The 24453-nt window shown below is 47.8% G+C and overlaps 1 long non-coding RNA gene across 1 annotated transcript; it reads right to left on the bottom strand.

The window, feature by feature from the left end:
* Positions 1-2265: 2265 nt before the first annotated feature.
* LOC310900876 lies at positions 2266-9009 on the bottom strand. Its single transcript, XR_014585437.1, has 2 exons — positions 6883-9009; positions 2266-6224 (listed from the first exon to the last, which is right to left on the bottom strand). It is a non-coding gene; the product is annotated as an uncharacterized lncRNA (long non-coding RNA).
* Between the last annotated feature and the right edge of the window lie 15444 nt (positions 9010-24453).

Raw genomic sequence — 24453 nt, 5'->3', positions numbered from 1 at the left:
TGAGCTGGGACCCTGCATTGTCCCATCCCTGGAGGTGTCCAAGGCCAGGCTGGATGGGGCTTTGAGCAACCTGGTCTGGTGGGAGGTGTCCCTGCCCATGGCGGGGGGCTGGAATTAGATGGTCTTTATGGTCCTTTCCATCCCAAACCGTTGTGTGTTTCTGTGATTCTGTGGTTGCTGCTGACTCCAATGCTGCCCACAACTCTGGGGCTTTCTGGTCCCAGGGGTGACCAAGCCCACCCCTGCAGACCTTGGTAAGAGGTGACAAATCACCACATGACGCTCACCACTGAAGGCCCCAGGTGGGGCACGGGCTGAAGGCTGTTTCACTGTCACACGAATGAGTCAGCCTCCTGTGTCAGTGCGTTTCTTAATTTAGATGTACCCTGCCACGCTTCCTCTCGACGTTCATCCCCGCGCCCAGCCTCGCTCCGTCCCCACCACGGAGGCACTTGCTTTATTGCTGGTTCTCTGATGCCCTCCTGTGACTTACTGAAGGTGACTGACAGCACTGGTGTGTCACTGGCAGGTGAGGAGGGGCTGCGTCACGACAGAAAACATCTCCACAGCGTGAGCAGACAAGTGACACGAATCGCTGTAGGAACATCACTGACAGCGCTAAGCTCCAGAGCTGGGCTCACATATGATCCTCGTATCACCGAGGTGTTGCCCAAATGATTTTGGAACCAAGGCCTCTGATTACCCAGTTATCCAGTTATCACATCTCCCAGCTTAATTAATATATATACAATACAATTAATGCACAACAACTGTACTCAAATAATTGCTAAATGCTGTGCTTTCACGTAATGGGTCTCAGCACTGAAGGTCCCTCCTGCTAACTACCGAGGCCGTAGGTGACGATTTCATTTCCAAATTGAAATCTTAGTAATTTCCCGTGAAGGATATAATGGTGCTCCTAAAATACAGCCCCCTCGATCGCTGCTTGAAGTGGGAGCACGGGAGCGGTGATGTGCCCACCCTGCTCGGCTTACTGTGTCTCTGGCTGCTGGTTGCTTGCTGCGCTGTCTGAAAGGTTAATGGTGAACCTATGGAGCTAGCCATGGAGGGAAAGACATGCCATTTTATTATTATTATTAATTCTTTTCATTATCATAGCTCCTAGCAGCGGAGGCACAGAATGGGTCCCTGCTGGGGAAGGCACAAGGCAGGCAATCCCTGCCCCAAGCTGCTTAAAAGTGAAGCGGAAAGCTTCGGAGAGCAGAGCCTAGGTCTCTACCTTCCTCCTGCAGCACTGACAACATGAAAATCAAGGCTTATTGCCTGACAGATGTTTCCATAAAGCAATAAAATGAGCACGGAGACAAGCAGCGTTGCATGAAGACAGTAATTTCCCTTTGGATGTTCTCGGTTCCTGCTTCGCTGGGAGGTTTTCCACCTCCCTCTCTGCCCCCTGGCTGGCAGCCTTTCCTCTCTGTGAGCAATTTCCTGAAGCCCACAAGGGGAAACCCTGAGGGCAGGGAGCAGGCAGCAGGACCTGGAGCCCTCCCTTGTGCCAGGGTGAGCTCTGCCTGCAGCTCCTGGGCTCCTCTCTGCAGCTCCTGGGATGGGAACACAGCCATGGCCCCGACTTTTCAACGGGAAACCTCCACCCCACAACATTTCTCTGCCATCTGCACCCCCAGACATCTCCCACCAGGAAACTGCTCCCAAAGGGATGTTTCATCACTCAACAAGAGTAACCTCACGGCTTCTGGAGTGCCGTGTGTCTGAGTTGCTCCAAATATTTTATTAATATTTTATTAATACGGCAATGTCCACCCATGGTGCGATGCTCAGGTCCAAAGCCAGCTCTTAGCTTTTCCGTAACAGCAAAGATGCTTATGTAAGGGTGACTCATGCTCCGAGCAGCTAAAGCTCTTGGATGCTATTTTCTCCTCAGTAGTAGTACGTGAAAGCTATGAGCTGCTTTCGGAGCTGAAACTGCTTATTTCACTCCCCAACGTTTCTGTGGCCAGTAGAGAAAAGGCAGTAATGCAAATTTCTGTTTTGTGGTTAAAAAAAAAAAAAAAAAAGCTTCATTTAATAATGTCTGTGTATTCTTTAAACATTTATCACTTTGCTCCTTCTCAGAACTTGTTCTCATCAATTTATCATGGGCCTTACATTTTGCTACCTACATTTTCCTTGCTTTTGGTAAATCTTTTAAAGGTGACCTGAAAAGGTAAGAGACCAACCCCAAGCTGCTTTACAAGCTGGTGTCTGAGTGTCTGAGTGCCTCTACTGCTCAACGCCAGGAAAAAATGTGAAAATCGTGATCTCTCCCTTCTGATGGCAGTGCCCCTGTCCTTGCCCACCACCAGTGCCCACTCTCTCCACTAGGACAGACGTGTATTGGGAACTGAAAGAGGACCCAGCTGACGCTGGGGAGGTGGAGGAAAACACCTTTGCGTATCTCTTTCCACCTCCTCTACCCACCTTGGCCACAATAGAAGCCTGGGTAAGGGGTCAGGGTGTTTGGCAAACACCATGGGCACTCTTGCCACGCCAATCACCCCCAGAGGTTTTCATGCTGCACAAAACTCCAGCTCTGAAGATTTAAGAGCAGGCTGGCTGTTACCCACTGCCACACAGGAGTTGTTGCTTTACAACGTATGTTTTATTTATAGATTAACATTAGCATTTGCAAGAGGAATGACTTGGGCTCTGAGTTATTGCTTCCTATTAACCTGAAACTACTGAGTGTCTGAAATTCGTGAGGAAACCCAGTGAGCAGAAAGTATCTGAAAAACGTTCCTCGCCTTTCCTTGAGGCACAAAGAATAAACAGCCTCCTCCCTTCGGAGGGCTTTGCAAAAACACTGAAATGTCAGACGAGAGAGCCAGGCAATCATCTTTCTTAAGAATCACAAACATTAGCCATTTTCCTTCTCGTGTGTGTACAGCTCTTTGTATGTACTGCATGTTATTACGTTATCAGATTCCTGTTTGCCACCAATAACTGATTTCAGGCTGTATGGAGGGGCAGATCTTGCAGCCCTCGGTTATGTGTTACTGCCCTTGCTCCTGCGGAAATGTTTCCCTCCAGCAACAATGCAGCAGTCTTGGGTTTTCCTTTGAACAGGCTTTGATGGGGCTGGGGAAGGGAAGTCTCCATCCCGCTGTGCAGGGCTGGGCACAGGGATGGGGCAGGGCTCCCTTGCCCCACTCCTGTCCCCAACAGGGGATTTCTCTGCCAGTTACTGGGGGTCCCAGGACATGGACAGGGCTCATTAGATGTTTATTCACCTACAGTTTAGGTGTCTTCTTAATTTGCTTACCTAGGTCCCTCCTTCATCCCAGCTGGGCACCAGCTGACCCACCCAGAGGCAGCTGAGCAGCCAACAAATAGACGGGCTGAGCTGCTCTCCCTTCCTTCTCACTGGTAGCAGGGAGAATTTAAGTGACTAGCTCCTGAGAGATGTCCAACTTTCATTTTTGGTGTCTAATTGTGAGGAGGGCAGCCCGCACCTCCAGGGTAGCCCCTGTTGTTACGCAGGAGGCCGTCTGCGGCTCTGTGCCGGAGATGGGGGCCACACGAGTGAAGGAAAACCTACTCTTGCCATTTAACCTCCCCATCTGAAACACAATATTTTTAGTGCCTCATTTCCAAGCATTCTTCTCCTTCATTCAGTCAAATCAGGAATAATCACTTGCATTGATGTAGCAACTTTCAGGGAGAAGAAGTTTAAAATGCCTTCCAGATCCGAGATGGCTATTTACATTGCTTTTTATTTAATCCTCCTTGCGCTCTGCTTGGGGACAAACTGGTATCAATCCCTTCTTTCTGTGCTTATGAACTTTCATGATCTGTGACTGACAACTTTAATAATCTTCTTTATAAAGCCTCGGCAGCATCCAGAGTAGCACCTAAACGGTCCCTAGGAGCTGTAATTAAAATTAAGCCGCCCATGGGTTGCTTTGATTACAACAGGGCAGGCCAGCTTAACCTTCAATTTATGCTGACTTGAAAGATGGCTCATACAGAGAACCTGTGTGCCAGGCATGGATTTGAATTAATTATGCTGATTCCCTGCTTTTATTTTGCTATCTGATTAGGCTTACGAAAGAAATCACAGCCCCATCCTTCTCAAAACCTCTGGTACAAACACCGAGTCCCGGCAACCCGCTGCGGGGTGCCCGCCTGCTTTCCACCCCTCCTCAAGCAGAGGGGACGTATCTGGGTGTCTGACGGGGATGGTGCCTCTCACGGACCTGCTGTGGAGTTATTGTTGGCTGCAGACACAAAGCTCCTAATCTGATCCCATAACTGGCGGGCTGCAAATATGTGCTGATCCTAATCTGATCCCATAACTTGTGGGCTGCGAATACGTGCTCAGCACGAGCACCCCCAGCACACCCCAGCTAAGCCCGATACACAGCAAAGTCTTTCCTCCTGGTTCTCAAAAACGGGCGCTTCTTTTTGGTGTTCCTTGTCCTCCAGCTGCACACGGGCTCTTAATTAGCATCAACAATATCTGAGAAACTAATCAGAAAACACAGTTTCCTATGTAAGGATACTTTTCGTGTACCAAAATATACCTTCACACTGGGTGTTTTGCATAAATTAAGCCAAGTGTCTTTCATGGCATGTGGTTTGAAAAGCCAGAACTGAAAGGTGGTGGATGCATTTCTGCAAGACTATAATTTTGTTACAGTCACTTTTAGAAAATGTCTAAACAGCGAGATGAAACCTTCTCCCTCCCAGCAAATTTACCAAACCCACAGGGACCAGAGGAGCAGCATGGAGTATGTCTTCCTATCAAACTTCTCGCTTAACTTCCTAGCAATTTTATTTTCAGAGGTTTCTTTCCTTTTCTTTCCTAAAAGCCTGTATCACTGCCTGAGCCACGTTCTCCCTCACACGGTATTGTCATCCCTTTGATTGGCAAAGTACATCGGGAGAGCTGGGGGATTTATTCAAATGCCTGCTTCTGCTCTGACAAAATAATATCCCTTCACAGCAGCAGAGACATGCCATGTACTTCTGCTGAATCTCTGACAGATCCAGCCTGTCCCTTTCTTCCATGTCTTTTGCCACCATACAGACAAAAAGCTACTGTGACCTTTTAATGGTACGTACGGCACAAAATCGGGCTGTGCTCCCTTTCTGGCCTCCTCTTGTCCATCCATGGTCGAGAAGAGAAAATATGGGTTAACAGGAGCTGAGTGGCCGCTGGTGCCTAGGGTCATGCTTAAGGTGTTCTCGTTGCTGCCGATGCCTGGGGTGCCACCGTCCCCTGCTGCCCAGCTCGAGCGCCCGGCTTGCAGGGCAGAGCTGGTGCTCACACCTCTCTGTTCCGCAGAGAGTATCCCGACTTGGCTAAATGGAGAAGAAATCTTCCTCCCTCTTTCTATCTGCAAAGTGGAAGGGAACCACGAAGGATCCCTCCTGAGAGCACAAGTGCTCTGCGAGCAGCCCGCAGCCAGCCAGGGGGACACACAGGACTTCTGGAGGGGGCAGGATATAGCAGCAGGGCACGGTTTATTCCTCACGTGCAGTTTTTTTAAAGTTTCTCCTTAAACTAAAGGCTCTCCAAGGCACTGTTCTTGCAAGCCCATGTTGTTACTGTGGTGTTTTTTGTTGAACCAAGGATGTCCTTATGGAGATCTCCTTCCCATCTGCTGTAAGTTTTCAGTCCAGCACCCAAGCTGCTCCTCAAAATGCCAGCTTAAAATGTCTGCTGCAAAGATGGCACAACTGAAGGTTTTGGTAGGAAGAATTTGTACAGTTTAAGCCTAAAATTCCTTTCACCATCAGCTTCAGGCACTGAGCTCTTGCAGCCAGAGCTGCAGTGGTGGTGTGGGAGCAGGTCTCACTCTGGAAATGCGGATCAGGAATTTACCAGATATTTGGCTTATTCTGCACCAGGATCTCTAGTGTCTTTTTGTTCTATCTTCTGGGTGCTTCAGTAAGGCCCTGTATATGTTGTCAGAGCTTTTCTTCTTCGTTTCCAGAAATTATTAAACTGCCAATCTTCATATTGCTGGTGAAATCCTATTAAAATGTTTCAAATTATCATTACAAATTGAATCTTCTCTCACGTGTCTCATGTACTATAAATCCTATTTTATTAACACTGCAATATTTCAGGTCTAGAATTAAAGCCAGAAGGGTTGGTAGTAATTAGTCCTTGAAATAATTTTATCTACAGAGCTTTGATGCCATTTAATATTCAGTGAGTTAATGACAGCGCTCTTCCAAGCAATGGTTCTGTCTGCCACCTGCCAATTCGAATAGGAATTGGTTTAGGGAATGGAAAAGGGCTGGGATCGAATTGTCCGTGGCAGATGAGGAATGTCTTTGGAAGGTGATTATAAAGGCCTTGACTTCCCAGACACGTTTCTTGGTGTCTGGGTGCAATCCTGCACTTGCTGGGACCATCTTACCTGCACGCATCACCTCTCTGCTAAGCCCTGGTCAATGACAGCTCGGACCATGCTCCGTTTGTAGGGGACCATCTCAAAAAAGGTCCTATCAGTGCTGGCTTCATCTCTAGAAACCTCATCCACAAAATCACACCTCTTTGGTGAACAATAATTTTAAAAATTTTCAAAATTTCAATTTCTTGCTTAAACAAGCAAGACTGTGCAGGGAGGAGTAGGAAGAACCACAGCCTCACTCCAGTTTTGGAAGTATGATTTAACCCCAAAAGGCAAACACATCCCCTCTCTGAGTACTTGGTAGCCCAGTTCCCCTCCAGCTGCCAGCATTTCCCAAGGGAGGGAGCCACCTGGACCATCTCTCCACTTGGATCCCAGTCTTGTGTTGGCTTGGGGAGGGCAGGAAACTGGCTTTGGAGCTTCACAGGCATGCAGGATGGAAAGGATTTCTGGCCCAGCCTCAAGAATTCAAGCAAGACATGGTCATCTCATCATCTACCTGAATCTTGAGAACCTCCATGGATGGTGCTTTCACAGCCTCTTCTGCTGGAGACCACAAGGCCCCCACAGGGCTGGTGTGCTGCTGCCAGCGTGGAGGTGGAGTTACTCTGTGGAGGGATCTGGCTCTGTTGTCTCCTAGGGTTTGCTCAAACCCCACTAGGGTTGGATTGCTAAAGCCATTCTGCACTGCTGCGGGGAGGCGTAGCTCTTGGAGACAGTCTACAGCTACTACCTCACCCTTTTTTTAATGTCAGTAGAAGCTAAAGCTGCAGCTGTTACCACTAATTACCTGAATATATCTCTTGTGCAGGTAGGTTAAGTTTTAATTTGGCTCCTGCCGTGCCAGTGAAATGTCAAGAAGAGAAAGTGCATTATGAACCACCACATACAGCCGAGATAGATGTGGGAGGTCAGCTAATGGGTCAGGTCCTTTGACAATTTTTAGCTTTTCTTTTTAGGATTCAGATTAATATGTCTGTTTTCATGGCTGACTTTAGCTGCTTGCTGTGTTGTCACCTCCCTCCTAGTGCTCTTAAGGCATCCTCAGAGCACAGCTGATAGACTGAAGCTAACTACTCAGGGACTGATCACGAAGTCTCTGTTTTATCCTGTTCTCCACACACAATGTGAGCCAAAGTGGACAGACGTGTGCCAGCTGTAGAGCGGTGTTGCCTTGTGATGCCTTCTACACAGGCATTGTGTAGATGACATCAGGTAGCCCTCTCACTGCAGAGATACTTCTGCCATCAAACTAATCATGCTGGACATCAGGATATCAAACTGAGTTTTCCAAACGTGCCCTAACCTGGTTTTATTTTTGGTCTGCAGTCTGCCTGGCCTCTAGTCACACAGATAGCTGTAAGATTCAATACGGCAGACTTCTCCTGTGCATTTTCAAGGGTTTTTATATTGAAATGTCTGTCATGGTCTTATGATCTGGAAGAAGGCAAAAGTCCAAGAAGTCTTGCTATGATGTTCTTCTGTTAATTCCTGTGGAAATTATTTGCAGCTGATGATGACAAGAGATTGGAGGGGCTCAAATTCAGACAACCGGTGCTGTGAGAGATGCCCTGAGGCATCACTTCTGGCCCATAGCTGCCCTTCAGAAGCGAATGGTTCTCAGGGCCTTTTGGTCCTGCTCATCGGGATACCTTTCCCTTAATTCTCCCCCAAATGGAGGGCAGATCTCTGAGGGCAGCACTCTGTGAGAGCAAACATACCCTTCCCTTGGGCCAAGATGAGGGCAGTGGGGCGCTCATCCAGCTGCTGTTGGAGCGCTGACAATCTCAGATACAAGAATGAAGCACAAAAATTGGGCATTAGGTCAAATAATTAAGGATGACGATCAAAGAGTGACATGAGCTTGCAGAAGAAAATGAAATGATGATAATGTAAGTGACAGTGACCAAAAATGGTACAGTTAAAATCTCTTAGGAAAAAGCCGGATAACAAAACAAAACAAAACAGAATTAAGTCAAGGGACTTCAAGTAACAGATTTCAGTAACAAAAGAGATGTAATAGATAATAGTTAGTTGGAAAATAGTTTAAAAGAAGAAATAGCTCCGTACAATTGTCCATTCCTTGTAAAGGATGATGTTTTGATAGAGCTGGAAACTATCAGCATGTAGGCAGGCTGGAGATTGCAGCAAGAGACCAGCCTGGCTAAATTCCAGCTCCTCAGTGAACTCATACAGAAAGGAGTACAGAGAAAATGGTCATGAGGTCAAGTGAGTGAGGATGAATATCAAAGGACAGCATGCGCTGGAGGGAGAAAATCAAATTCAAGTGAAAAAAAGAAATAAGGAATGGCAAAAAACGCAGTCTATGGAGGCATTAGTGGAAAGAGATATATCAGAAGACATATCGGTCCACTACTCACTGTGAAAGAAAAGATAATGGCAAATGATACTGAGGAGGCTGAACTGCAGAATGTCTTTTTTGACTCAGTTTTCACTGAGACATCTGTAGTGATCAAACAGAGGGGAAATGGTGCAAACTCAGGCTAAAAGGAAAGTACAGGAAATTGAAATATGTTAGAAAGAACAGCAATATTTAAAATATTTTGAAATTGTTGGAGCCTGATGAAATTTGAAAGTTGGATGCTCTCCAAGGACACTTTGAAAGCTGGCTGAGCAATTTTAGAGTAGGAGAACTGAGGAACCAAGAAACTCCATAAAAGAAAATTGTATTTTTCTCTAAAGAGAGGCAGAAGGGGGCTCTGGTAAATGCACATCATTCAGCTCAATTCTGATTCCCAGAAGAAGTACTGGAACAAATAAACATCCTATTTGCAAGCACTTCAGAAATAACAAATATACAAGTAATAGCCACTGTAGATTTGTCATATGCTAATAACGTCAAGGCAATCTAATCTGCTTCTGTGACAGGGTAATTAGCAGCGTATGACACACAGCTAGATTATAATAAAGTTTTGATGCCATCTCACATGAGATTTTCGTTAGCAAGCTAGACAGATAATTCCTAGGAAAGCACAGGGGGTGAGCACAGGTCTGTTGTGCAGATCAGAGACTGTCAGTGGGTCACTGCCCAAAGGAATACATGGATCAGCTGTCTTTTTGGGGAGTTCACACTGGGATCGGGGACCCATCAACATTTTCACCCGTGGCTTAGGTGACTAGCGAGTTTGTCCATTAGATTTTCAAAACTGTACAGAGGTGGAAGTACAAACACACCAAAGGAAGGTGTTATATGGTGTTACCTGTGCAGATTGTGAATTGACCTGAAACATTAAAATCAATTCAACAAAAGAGAAGTCCTGTGTCTGGGTAGATCTGGTCAACTGCACAGATGGATGGGGGATGATGCTGGGTACGTGGCAGTCCTGCAGAGAAGGCTGCAGAGTTGAGAAGGACCAAGCGGAGGAGGAGCAGCCAGCAGTGGTGTGCTGCATGGGAAGGCTGCTGGGGATGTGGGGCCATCACCAGGAGGGATGGGTGGTGGCAATGGATTGCACCAGCATCCCACCCTGCTGCATGCCCCAGCTTGCCAGCAAGCGTGGGAATGGGCTTGGACCCACCAAGATGCTTCCCCTGCCTGTGATAACCCAAATTCAGCCCCAGGCACTTCCCCCATGGAGGGGTTATTCCCAAGATATCAGTCGGGGCTGGTGGCAGCTGTTTGATCTCTTTGCCAGCTGATGTGAGAGTGACTTCAAAGGGGCCAGTTCCCTGCTGGTGCTCCCTCTGCACAAGCACCCACAGGTGCCCCGGGGGATGTTCGTATCCTGGTCTCGGCCGCGGCAGCCACCCATAGCTCTCCCACCGCCTGCTCAGGCAGGAGCAGGAGGAGCGGCTTCCCTTCTGCTCTTACCTGGGCACCAGAGGGATCACAGCTGCAGGTGGCCTGAGCAGTTTTGTTCCTGGAGATGATAAATAAGACACGTAAAATACGAGCAGTTCAGTGTGAAAGTAAGGGACACTGAGACAGAAAGTGTTGCAGGACATATAGGGATTAATTCAGATCGTTATCAAACACCATCAGTGTAACGATGGAGGAAAATACGGTTTACATGCTTTCTGCTCCAACAGGTCTTAATACTTTGGCCTTTTCTTTCTAGCAGGTTTTTAAGAGACATGTGAGTAATTTAACCCTGGCTAGGGAGTACTGATCAGTGTCCTTCAGCTGATCTTAATTATTATCAATACTGTCAGTGCTTTCCAAGTTTCTTTATTCAGATGCAGCTAGCAGAGCCTGCTCCACAATAAATGTCTTTGCTGTGTGAAAATTAATTCATGATCGCTGTCAAGGAACTTGGATATAATAAAGGAGAAAGAAAGTGTTTCTTGTAAACCTTTCTTTGTCTAACATTAAAACATTGTTCCTTTCTGTTCTTCTGCATAGAACATTTTAATGGGGCTCTGTAGGTGAAAAATGCATTAAAAGCAATTATCTCTGTAATTACTACCTTGCTTCTCTTGACCTCGGAAAACACAATCTCACACTCACTGTTAGGCAATTATTGCTGGGAGAGATGCATATGTAAAAGGGGTCAGATATGCGAGACATTTAAGATCTGTGGATAACAGGAAAGAAGCGGGACCAGCAAGGACGTGCGCTTTCACTCGCAGAGGAATTGCAGCGTTTCTCATCCCAGCTGCTCTAAGCACCCTCCCACTGTCGCTGTGTCTCTGGCACTGAGCAGCTGATACAGAGGCTGCCCCTCTGCAGCTCTATTCTGAACTGCTTCCAGGTGCTGCATTATTTATGACCACAAATGAGTGCACACAAGCAACTGAGGTTCGCGTTCCCACCTACACTGGTATCTGGCACTTAGTCAAAAAAACCCTGGGACTGTCCTCCTTGTCACAAGTCAGGTGACGAACCTCATCCCAGATTTGCTGTGCAAGCTATCAGATTTGCCGATGGGAAACTAATATATAAAAAAGTTGCAACCCACCATTTAAATATATCTGGAATAACATTTGTGGTAACTGGATGCAGAATTAGGATTCAGGGTTCATTCTCTACACTGCCCTGTGTAATCAGTGCTGTTGGGGAAGGGCTTCCCAATACCCCTGATGGAATGGTCAAGTTGGTCAAGTTAAAAGGAAAGCTGGTCAAGTTAAAAGGAAAGTTACACAGAATCGCTGATGCTGGCAGGGCCCTCAGGAGGCCGGCTGCTCCAACCCCTGCCCAAGCAGGGACACCCAGAGCAGGCTGCCCAGGACCACGTCCAGGCGGCTTCTGAAGGTCTCCAAGGACAGACACTATCCACCACCTCTTGGGGCAACCTGTGCCAGTGCTTGGTCACCTGCACAGCACAGAAGTGTTAATGGCAGGACTTCTTAGAAACCTATCTATTTTCTGTCTCTGCAGTGGGGAAGTACGACTTTATGGTGGTTTTACTCAGGCGGGCAGCTGAGCTCCACCACAACAGCTCCTCACTCCCCCTCCTCAAAGGGAAAGAGGCAGAAAACATGATGAAAAGGGCTTGAGGGTTGAGATAAGGACAGGGAAATCACTCAACAGTTATCATCACAGGCAAAACAGACTAGGCATAGGGAGATTAATGTAATTTATTACCTATTACTCACAAACTAGAGCAGTGAGAAACTGAAAAAAACAAACAACAAAACATACAGCTCCGGCCCAGGGCCTGCTCCACCAGGGGCCTCTCCACAGGCTGCAGCGTGGAGATCTGCTCCATGTGGGACCCATGGGCTGCAGGGGGACAGCCTGCTCCACCAGGGGCCTCTCCACGGGCCGCAGGGGAACTGCTGCTGCGTGCCTGGAGCACCTCCTGCCCTCCTGCTGCACTCACCTTGGGGTCTGCAGGGCTGCTTCTCACTCCTCGCTCTCCCAGCTGCTGTTGCGCAGCAGTTTTTTTTTTCTCCTTTCTTATATCTGCCCTTACTGAGGCACAACCAATATCATTCTCTGGCTCAGCTCCCACCAGTGGGTCCCTTTGGAGCTGGCTGAAACTGGCCCTTATCTGACGTGGGGCAGCTGCTGGGCTCTTCTCACAGAGGCCACCCCAGCAGTCCCTCTGCTACAAAAACCTTGCCACGCATACCCAATACACACGTCTGTTGGAAGGATCCTGTTCAGATCCAGAGGCCACCATGATCTATTCCCATCACAGGTGCTATTTTTAGTTACTTTAACTATCACATCTAAGAGGGCCTACAGTACCTGTTAGGTGTGCCTGTCCTATATTGCTTGACTGGGGAATCTGAGGACAAAATTAATTATTATTATTTTTTTCCCATGATAAAAATGGATGTCAGACACACAGCTGTCGTAAGTGGCTGGGGAAATCTCTTCCCACATATTTTGCATAAGAATAATGGTGCTTGTAGAGCTTTTTGTCTGCAATGGAAATGTGGAGTACTCTGAAAAACATAGCATTGTCCCCCAGAGTCTGCAGACAGCTGGAAGCACCAGCCTAGGGGTGTCCACCAGCCTGGGGAGGTGTCCGACACTTTCACCTGAAGGGTACTAAATGATAAGTACGGCTATGTGGCGAAAGAAAGCTGAGCTGAGAGGGTTGGAGAGGCTGTCATGCTCCTTCCTTGATGGTAAGTGCAATAAACAGTCCCTAATGTGCTGGGGCAGACCAGATTGAATGCCCTGGGGAGAATTACAGCCATTACTTCGGAGGGATCAGGGAATGTGCAGGAAAGAGGCACGCTACATCTTCCAGTTTTGACTTAAACTGAGGGCAAGTGACTGAAAACAGCATGTGGGGCAAGGGCTATCTATAGGTTCGAGAGCTGCATGTGTGTAGCTCTATACTAGTAAGTGTGCCAGCTTGATGTGACACAGTTATACTAATCTCACCACGTAGCCAAGAGAAACTGCAAAGGAAATGACCGGCCTCTACAGATAACCTTGTTCTAAGCATCTCTTGACAGGAATTAAATCCAGCCTCTTCAGAGAAGTCCCACTGGCTCCTCAGAAGAAATGCGCTCCCAGCAGCCTGCCTCCTGACCTGGAGGGAACGAGCTGACCGAAGTTACAATTCCCAGGCCGCAATGACGGTGAAGCTGCTCCTGGGTGGTGGCAAGGGAATTTGCCAGTGATACAAAATGCAGATTGGAGGTCAGAGGGAAAAATTCCCTTGACTGCTTTATCTACTTAATCCTTGCATCCTCAGAGCCCCTCCTTGCTATCAGCAAGAAGAAAAGAAGCTGTCTGGCATGCTGGGTGTTGAAACCAGAGAGGGTTTTATTAGTTTATCAGTTTTATTAGGCTGGTCCCACTTCTGAAAAGTTCAAAAGGAAGCATTATTTTATTTCTGGTTATGCTTTCAATGCCTCTAACATACAGAAATGGTTTCTCCTTCTCCCTGCCTGGCAGTGTAATAGTCAGGACTCTTTTTGCAGGCCCCTTTATACAATGAAATTGCTTTTACAAGCAGGCACCTTGCCAGGTATTTTTCTCCTGTTTTCTTGGAAAAGGATCAGACATATTTATTGTCCTTGTATTTGTAACCATGGCAAAATGTCTTACCTTATCTTCTCTGATGCTTATGTGTTAACACTGCTGGTTTCCACTGGAAATATGTCAAATTGCCTCCCAGTGCTTTTAAGTCTATTAACATTTTCATAGGCCCTTTTCTTACGGCTGTATTGTAGTTGAATGATACAATTTGTTCCGCAGATTTTAGGGTCTGTGCTTTGTAATGACATAAGTCATGCCTTTACATGATCAAGGCTGGAGATCGGTTATGTTCCTTGGTGGATGAAGAGGAGGAAAGCAGAGGAACATTGTCCTGCCCCAGAAATGTGAATGCCCCTCAGCAGCTCTCCATCCCTGGGACCCATCTGTGGCAGAGAAAAACACAGTATTTTCCACAGAGATGTGCCAATTGAAAAACAGAGCTTCTGGGGGCTGAAAACTATTACCAAAGTATTAAAAAAAAAAAAAAAAGTAAAAAAAAAAAGTACAGGTGCAAGGAAATTCCATGAAAGAATGGGTAAGTTAAAGTAATATATGAGCAAAACAAAGCTCACAAGGAAAAATTCTAGATGCAGCCGTATACTAAAAGGAGATTTATTGGAGGAATACTGCAAACTTCTGCCTCCTGTATTAAATAATTATCCCCTATTAAGGTCTTCAACACAACATATTTTCTTGCTTAAATTTGTGACCTCACTCAATTTCAATTGATTAAACACAACTAAATCAATTTAGCACATCTTTAAAGATGGCCTGGAAGGGAAAGAAGCCATACCACTGCTGCTTCATTATCAAGTCAGCATCTTTTTTTTTAATGTCACCCACAAGGGTATAATGCTTCCTGCTGTTTTTGTTATTTTTAGTTCTTCATTGTCCTTTGGAGATTCATAATTGATTTTCACAAGGCGTGTGTGTACTCTTAAGGCGTGTGCACGTATAATCAGACCATGTAAGTCATATTTTACTGCAAGACTGGAGAGTGAATGAGTTGCTAATATGAAAAGAGAATGGTATTTGAACAATTGGGAGCGGCAGAAGTCTTGAGTTAAACTATTTAAAACCGTTTGACTTTGTTTTCCATGCCTACCACCTCCAGCTTCCCACAGTGCCTGGGACCAGCACTGCCTGCAGGCAGGGACAGAGCCCGCTGGGCAGCACTAGGAGGGGGTCCAGTACTCCAGGCAAAGGCAGCATCCCGATTTTTCCTGGGCCCTTCTCCCTGCAGCACAGCCTGCATCCCCGTGCACCCCTGGAGAAGCTTCAAGCCTCCTCCATCCTGCATTATCGGGCTGGTGGGTTTTAAGAGTCGCTGCTTCTGCACTAAAAGTTGGGATGAAAGAGAATGGTGCCGGCTGTCTCCACAGGGATGAAAGTCCCCGAGGTGTCAGCGGGCCACCACAGTCTGCATGCGCAAATACCCACATCTGAGCTGGACTTCCTTCAGAGCCAGCGGAGAGAAACAGGCACAGCTTGTGTGAACATTCATTTCATCCTAACCAAGTTGCCTAAAATAGTCCAGCTAAGTCGCACCCTGCAAGAGCCCATCTCTCGCTTTTCACTAGAAAGGAGTTCGGGGTGATAGGATCATCTACAGATATTTGTACTGCAGACATCTAATATTAAGGCAGATGAATCCTTTGATTCCTCTGTAGCTGGCTTCAGTTCCAACACCTGCTTCTATGTGTATTTTTTCTCTGTCTTCAGAAGTATTGTATGACTTACAAGATAAGCTTCCTCAGGAAAAGAACAAACAAAATTGATCAAAAATGAACCATACCCTCTTGATATAGCAAATAGGCTCGGATGAAATGAGAGGAGATGAAAACCTGTCAATATTTAGAGGCCTTGTAAATGGATAATTTTGGCATAGTTGTGCTAATTTGCAGCCTGTCTCCTGCCACAGAGTCCAGAAGTGGCCCCTTGCTCCTGTTATTAGCAGTCATTGATTTCTCCTATGCTTCAGACATGCAAATGGCTTCGCGATCAAAGAAATCGATCTTTGGAGGGGTGCAGGGTCCGCAAAACTTGTCGATTGCCCTGAAAATTGAGGCTGCTTAAGCAGGAGCAGAAGCAGGCTTCGCCTCCTCTGGGAGTTGGAGCCTAATGAACACTCAGACCGGTATTAATGATCTTTTAAAAGCGTTCATGCTCTGAACATCGCAGCGAAAGACTTCTCTTTAAAGAGGCAGTGTATAGCAGATTATCCTGCTCGCACAAGCTCTGCCCTATACTTTTGTTGCCTTCCACTGTTTGCTGGCTTTCAGATTTGTCCAGAAGGACATTAGTTAAGAGCAGTGGGACCTGTGGTTCTCTAGCGGCTGTGGGGTTTTCTCCCTGGATGTGGGGCTGATGGTGAGAATAGTTGGACATGATGGGACGGGAAGCTGAGGGAGAGAACAAAGTACACGGTATGTGATCCAAGCTCTTTAGAAAATGGCTTAGCAGTTATCACTCAGAGGAATTGGTCTGTGCTCCTCGATCCATGACAATTGGAAGGAAACTTTAAAGGCCTTGGGATCACAGAAGAGAGAATCAAAATAGATTCCATCAGTAATTGAAGACAGACTTGAGAGATGAAGGAAAAACCACTCTGTCCACGGCTGACCGCAAGCACGAAAACTGTCTTCACAGTTGACTAGTGGCACGGAGGTAGGACTGGAATAGATCATTCAGTGCCATACTCGGAGCCTGACAGGACCAAAACTCGCAGCCTGCAGAAGAAAGTCCAAGATTAAAGGAGCCCCGTGCTCGGTGCCATCGGCAGCCTCTGGGTCTCGATGGCCCATGGGCACCTCCTGCAGCAGGGAGGGGACAAGCAGGGGCCACCTTGCTGGGGACAGTGGGGCTCCCAGTTGCAGACAAAGTCTCGATAGCAGCTTGGGAACAGTGTGCTGTGAAGATTTATTATCTAGCCTGCAAGACCTATTTTCTTTCATCAGTTTTAATTTACACAGGGGTTGCATTGCGCTCCTTCACTGTATCACCCTGCTCTTTGGGGAAAAGACTCAGAGAAGCACCTGATTTATCTTCCTTCTAGCATTTACTGGTTTGTGCAGACCGTTGCGTCTCCCTTCTTTGTCTTAGCTAAAGCCTAACAGCTCCAGCTTTCTTGGTCCCTTCACTTGGAAGTCCCAAGATATCGCTAAAGAGAACAAATTGTATTTTGGCAAGAAAGCTTTGAGATCCAGGGGGAGGACTGAGGTGCAATAATCTAGAAGACAGGTACTATCAATTTATACAATGGCATTAAAATGGGGCTGTAGTGACTGGAAGATAATCCTCGGTAACTTTAAGGTAGCAGGAAAATAAAGACTTTCAGCAGGGTAATTCATAAGTAAAATGGATGGGTTGGGACAACGGAATATATTCTGCATCCACTGAAGATCAGGTGTCCTTCTCCAGAGGCATGAAATACTTTATTTTCTGGCCCTTAAATCGATCGAAGTTCTGTCTGCAAGGCCAGATGCTAATGGACATGCATTCCTGCTTGCCCTGTGTGCTGCCAGACTTGGGCAGTGCTGGCCCAGGAGCCACCTACCTGCTCAGAGCATTTGCCAGCGTCCCCAGAGAGCTCACCAGGTGGCTGATGTGCTCCTGCTGAAGAAGCAGAAGGGACACGATGAAATGTGCCAGCTATGGTGCTAGCCAGAGGGGACGCTGCCTGAGCCTAGTGCCCTTCTCTGCCCACATTTTGAAAGAAACCACATGGAGCAGACCTGGACTTTAATTAATACTCAGTTATTCCTGACAGGTTAGACAAAGCTCTGCTGGGAATGGCTGCAGCAAAGGCACAGGGTCACAGCCCTGGTGGCCTCCTGAGGCTGTTTCTAGCCCGGGTTTTTCAGAGCTTTAAGGAAAGGATGTGTTCCCAAACTCTCTTCCATGCCCTTGAGGAAATCTGTTTGCTTGGCAGTGTCTCTGGCGGGGAAGGTTCTTTGCAGGAGAAGGCACATGAGCCTCTACAACGTCTGTCAGATGGACATTTCTCATGTCCTCCACCAAAGGGCTCCTCCTCAAGCCAAAGGAGCTGATCTGTGGGAGACCGGAGAGCAGAACAGCAAGTGGCTTGACTCACTGTCAGAGGGAGCTGGACTGGTGTTCGGAAAGCTCTAACCCTGAGCTGAAAACAGGTGTAACATCGGGTGTCAGAGATTTCAGGATTTCAAGGGCGATGGATGTACCCAGGAGGAGTCACGGAGCACCTCTTCTTCATATGGAGATTTTTAATTAGTCTTCTGAAAAACACAGCATACCGCAGCCTGCATCTGTAGACACTGTCTTAGGCAAGCGTTAGGAGAAGTCCTCTGACCTGTGTTGAAGAGAAACGCAGATCAAAAAGTCTCTTTTGCTGTTAAAAACTGCATTAACTTCTCTTACAGTGGCTACTGGCAGATGATACTAGGGGCGGAAGGAAGACAAGAAAACGCACCATGCTCCAGCCGAGGCATTGGTGGGGAGGGCTCGTGCTGCTGCACGGCAGCAAAAGCATCCTCTGAACAGAGCAAAATGGAGCAAAGCACCCGCTGAATGGTGAAAAAAGATAACTTCCAAGTCCTTCCCAGCATTCAGTGAGATTAAAACCTGTGTGGTGGAACCTGGGCCGGCCCACGAGGCTCAGCAAATGAGCCAAGAACTGGCTGTCACCAGAAATATACGGTGATGGCCAAGCCCAGCGCAGCGAAGTGAGGTGTCGCACTTGAAACCTTTTCACTGCTGGCTGACTCCTTGCTCTCCAGACAGATCTATGAGCTCTCGCCACTCCAGTAATTCACTGGAAATGGAACATGGTTTATTACCAGCTGTCTGTTGTCTATTATGATATTTATAACAGAGGGAAAGGCCTATTCTTCTCCGACAGTAAATCCACGCTATGGAATAGAAGAAAAAAGCATGTTTTGACTTGTAATCTGAGTAAACCTGACAAGGAGGGAACAGAAAGGCAAAAGAACAAAAGGCCATTTTTATAACATTTAAAAAAGAAAAAAAAAAAAGAAAAAAAAAAGAAAAAAAAAGAAAAAAAAAGAAAAAAAAAGAAAGAAACAACAAAGCCAAAGCAAGACAGTTGAAATGTTTGAAGGGTTACTGCTAGAGCAGTTCCCTTTCTTCTCATTTTTTTTTCCAAAGTCACTTTCTAAATAAATAATGCAACTAACACCTCTGCAACCTTCTCAAAAGCACTCGGATGCTTGTTTGCAAGTATTCAGGATTTAGAAGAACAGAGAAGCAATGTCTCTGAAATTCAGTCTCAGAAGCATTACAAATAATCCTGCTCACTCCAGTGATGCAGGATTGCCCACGAAACCCAGTGAAGAAAGCAGCAATGTGCATCTGGACGCAGTGCATCTGCTGCGTCCCACCTCCATTGTCTGGGTGGACAAGGATTTACATTTTCCAACATTTTTGCACCCCAGATTTGCCGACTTGACATATTTTTCCTCCCAGTTAAAACTCCAAAGCATACACAGCGCCATATGTGAATTTTGCCGTATACACTGGAAAAAGCAATCACAAATTTCTAACTGTGGGATTCATTAGATGAAATGTGCAGTGTTAGTGTAGTTAGGGCAGTGGAGAAGATGGGCAGCGGATTTGTATCTGGTCTCTGTACCCAGCAAGCTGATCCCACCGCAGTGCTCGAATTGCCCACTGCTTGGCACACCTCCTGTGACAGGGAGCACAAGAAACCAAGAGCTGGCCGAGGTCGGGGCTGTACAGGCATGGCGTACAGACACAGAGACACACTGCGTCACGGCAATCACCCAGCTGTCCCAGCTGCACACCAGGAGGCATCGGTCACCCCTGCGTTTCACCCTGAACAAGTGCAGCTGGAGCCTGCTCTGGGAAATCGTGTCCTTATCCCAGCGCCACCTCCAGCCCAGCCCTCATTCATGTCGTGGTGGTATCAGGCATGCCTTTGGCAGGTCCAGATCCCTGCTGAAGAGCTGGCTAGGGGAGGGAGATAACTGCAGTGGCACGAACATACACCTTTAGGGGTCCTTGTCTTTGGCTGATACACACAGAGCAATCTCCATGTATCGACTCCCTGCTTCCTTAGCCACTGCCAAGCAAGCAGATTTTCTCAAGAGCGTGGAAGAAGCGTGGAAGGAGATCCTCTCCCCAGTCTGGAAGAGGCCGATGCTGCTGCAATGGCATGTGCAGGGGATGTGGTAGTGTGGTCCTGGATCCCACTGCTCCATCCTAAACCTGCCTCCCCTCCTGGGGGGGGGAAAAGCACCAGGGGTGGTGTGGCACGGATGGGACCTCGGCTGCTATGGCTGTAACACAGCCAGCACAGGTGAGAAACCTGTGTGAGCAGCCATGGTCCCCGTACAGATATCCATCTCCACAGGCACTGACTATTCTGGGGATGAGGGCAATGCTGGAGCTATGAGAAATCCCAGTCATTTCTCCAACGGGAATCCCAGGGCCACCCTCACTGGGAACACATCATTGTTCTGAGGGAAATACCCTCTCTCTTCAGGGGAGATCTTCCCTCCTTCAGGCGAAACACTCGGGGTTTGGGCTGGCCTGGAGGACGGACCCTGACATAGAGGGTTGTGGTCAGGGGGCACTGGTGCAGAGCAGAGCTCCAGGTCGTGTCTGCAACACCTGCACCGCTTTGTGCTGCCAGCCCACTTCCACGCACAGCCTGCGAGCCTCTCAGGCCATCCAGGCTGTCTCCTCTGGTTGAAATACTTTCAACCCACCTAAGCAGCCCTAAAAAGAGAGACCTAACCTCAGAACAAGGATGTTTTTACTGCGGATGAACAGATAAAGGTGAGAGAGGAAGCAAGAGGCAGCAGAGCTGTGAGCTGATGTAGGTCACGGCAGGCAGGTGAAGCATGAGAGGGACATGTACAAGAAGTGAAGGGAACATGAACGGTGAAGGAGAAAGACACTCAAAAGGCATTTAGTTTCTTTTAACAACTATTATAGCAGCTCTGGAAGTTGTATGGACAAGGCAGACTTCTTTCATACAGAGACATTTCTCACGAAGTGGGTTTTGTCCTTGCACCCCTAATGGAAAGGGCTCTGCCTCCCTGCGCCGGGGAGAAGTGGGCCCCAAAGACGCAGACCCTGGTGGGAATGGCAGCAGCACTTACACCAGTGCTTCTCCGGGGGAGAAGAGGAATTTCAAGCTGCATCTCCGTGCCTTTGATGTTGACATAACCACTTGTCAACAGAAAGGCTCTGAAGTATTTAAGTACAAGAGAGAGGAGACAGTGACAAGTCCAAGTTTAAGAGCAGATGCTTCTCAGCCTCCATGAGCAAAAAAAAAAATTAATAAAATCAAACAGAGCAGATTAAATAGATTACACTAATTAAGAGACATAATATCCAGAGGAGAACAAGACAGTATTTTCTTTGGGGGACGTTAGCTGTTGCCCAGGTGACAAATAAAGTTTTCCCAGCTGATCTGTTCTGGCTAATGTCCTTGAAGACATGCTGTAGAAGAAATTAAGGAAAAATTGTTGGCTTGGGTTTATATCTGCTCAGTTATCCCACACCCTCTAAGGCTTTTCCTGTTTAAGCTCAGTCATTAAAAGAACAAAAATATATACTTAGTAATTGAAAGGAAAACTAATGCTGTTTCCCCAGCCCTTGGAAGCACGGGATGCTGCCTTGCATCCAGCTAGACGCGTGCTGAGCCTTGTCTCCACCCGGGCACGTGTCTGTGGATGTTGGAGGCTTTCATCTGCACCCCTCTGGCTGGGGCACCGGGGTGGCTGCTCTCCGATCCATCACTGTCCTACGTGATTCATGGCAGCGCTGTCACGGGCTGGGATCCGTCCCCTTCGTCCCCCGCCGCTCGGTGCTGCAGTTACTGACGTCCGCATCGGGATGGCGGCTGCGGGCGCCTGGAGCATTTGTCACCGCCTGTGCTTCTTAAATAGGAACAGCGGGACCCAAAGGCTGAGCCCAAAGGGATGGGAACCAGAGCTGGGAAATGAAACAGCACTACCAGGAAGAGGGCAAAGGCCTTGTTGGTGCATCCGAGTCTATTTAGCACTTCTGGGTGAATGGAAATGCCGCAAGTGGATCGATACAACAAAGAACTTTGGTTCATAGAGTTTAGCACATCTCTCCAGCGAGCTGGAAACCACGGCACTCAACACAACACACACTAAACCGAGGGGGAAATTAGTGATGGGGAAACTCCCTCGTCCCACCAGGGGCTTGCGTGGTGCAGAGCTCACAGCACCGGAGGCCTGTCCTCAGCCCCTGCCTCCTGCACCCGGACCCCTCGCCCTCGCGTCAGATGTTGTTTGGGGAAAAGATGAGTTTTCCTCTTCCGTCTCTGTTTTAAATTGTGCAGCCTTCCCAACCAGTGATAGTTTTTTGGCTACTTAGTAGATGAGTCTTTCTTTTATACATTAAAATTTTCTTTGGCCTGTTTGTTCAGCATCCAAATGTTTCATCAGTGATTGTGCTTAAGGGTAGTCTGTATTTTTATTATCTACTTAATCACATGAAAGAAGGATTTTTTTCTTTCCTTTTTTTTTTTTTTTTGGATTTATTCTTAATTAAGAAAATGCCTAAACTTGTTGCACAAGAGCAGCACAGCCTTTTCCCTCCTAGGCAGGAGCAAGCAGCGCTGCCAGGGGAAATGTCTTGCACACAATCTTCCTTTCAGATCTGGTTATAAAAGATAAGTGGCACTGACATGATCGATGTGATAAATGCCAACTGCTGACTTGCTGAACCTCGGACAACTGAAAATGCACTTATTAGAGCAGCTTATCACTGTTTGCTTTTATAGACAAATATATAAACTATATGTCATTAATACAGACTTCTTTGAGACCAGTATTGATTTCAGCAAAACATTAATTACTATGTCGAAAGAGAGAAAATATGAAAGATACGGTTAAACTGGAATTAAAAATCTCCTTGAAGTGTTCCTTGTTCTTCCCAAGCCATCTGCTTCTCAGCTGGGCTGTCTCCTGCCCTTGCAGCAGGAACACCTCCCTGGCCAGACACCACGAGAAGGATCCAATTTTACAGCGGCTTTCCCACCACTGCTTTTAGGTCAGGAACAACTCATCAGTTTTCTCACTTTAATATTCTCTTCACAGCTCTCCGTGGCATTGCTATCCCTTTGGGGAGCTGGCGCTGTGCTCTATTTCCTTCCCTGTCACTACGCAGAATTAGGCGCTAATTCCTCTGCAGGCTCCCCTGAGGGAACCCCCTTAAGCTGCTCTCGTGGTGCTGCGCCGGTTCCTCTACACAGGAGCACCCACCCCACGTCCCTGCCACCCTTGTCCCCCTCTAACCATGTACCTGCCCAGACCCTGATGCCCCTGCAGACAGTCCCTGCACATCCCTGCTGGCTGCAGAGACACCACGAGCTGGGGAAGGAGTGACAGGAGTGTTCGGGTCTCTTTGGAGGTGTGACCGTGTTTGCAAGTCCTTCCACTCTCCACCTAAGGCCAAGAAATGTTAGTACCTCTCCTGTGTCTTCTACTAAAACTCATGGCAGCAGCTGCAGCCCCGTGGGACAGCCTTTCCTTGCATTGCAGCCCACACTTGTCTTGAGTCCCCCACCCTGGAGATGCTCAAAAGCCACCCGGACATGGTCCTGGGCAACTGTGGCCCTGGTTGAGGTTGACCTCAACACTTCTGTGATACTATGAGAGGGGATTTTCATGAGCTTCGCAGAGAATCAAGTGTTTCTGTTGAACTTAATCTCTAGCGACTTCCTTGGAGAGGCTCCTTGGAGGCCAGAGCCCTGTGTGAAATTGCTCCTGGATCCTCCAGCGACAGCCAGACGGTGGTGGAGGCTCCAGGCAGAGCCTCCTGTCACAGGGAGTGAACGCTGCTGCTGCTGCTGCTGCTTCCAGAACACCTTGGGGCTCCTTGCTGGGCTGCACAGCTCTGAGGCCCCGTCACTTACTGTGTGCGACCTCCAGTCTTTCTCCCGGATCCCAAGTACATGCTTGCAAGAGCCTGGCGGCACTTTAGGCAGCCCCAAAAGCCCATCTGCTTTTCTGCTGTGCTCTGAAGACGCATAACTCAGCATTTCTCATCCAGATGTGAGACACCCAGCAGAAAATGTTGTCAGTTCCAGACCAGGCCCCCTTTTCTTTTCCTCACAGAAATGTCTCAATGCCATGGTAATGAGCAAGTGGGGCAGGAGCATCCGTGCTGCCAATGCTGCTGTGGCTGCTGGAGGTGTGCGGAGCTGCCCGTATCTCCCTGAGCTGGCCAGCAGAGATGCCACCTGCCTCGAGAAAGCTCTGCTGGCTGCAGGGGGAGCGAATCTGCTGCTCCAAGGGCCTGCTGTGCTAGGACAGCGGCCTTGGCGTCTGATAAATCTGGAGTGTTTCACATCAAAGGACGAGAAAGGTTTCCTGGAATTAAGCAGTCCTTTCAGATCTCTGCGGATTGCAGACCTATTAGCCAGAACCAGATGGATATAAGTGCTTCACCCAATTAGGGCCGCGGGAAGGGGCCTACACCTGGCTGAGGGCTTGCCTGGCTGCACGTCCCACCAGCAAAGCCAGGGGCAGCAGGCTAGAAACACCACAGGACGTGGCTTTCTCAGGGGGTTCCTCAGCTCATAGCGTCTTCTGGTTCTCTTTTTGGCCAGGGGAGGCAAGTGGGGGCTGGCTCAGGGCCAGGCAGCGTGGGCAGGGAAGGGTGGAG

Source organism: Anser anser, assembly GCF_964211835.1.
Source record: "Anser anser genome assembly, chromosome: 1".
Classification (NCBI taxonomy): domain Eukaryota; kingdom Metazoa; phylum Chordata; class Aves; order Anseriformes; family Anatidae; genus Anser; species Anser anser.
Note: the sequence above shows the minus strand (reverse complement) of the source record. Positions and strands in the feature narration are given on the sequence as shown.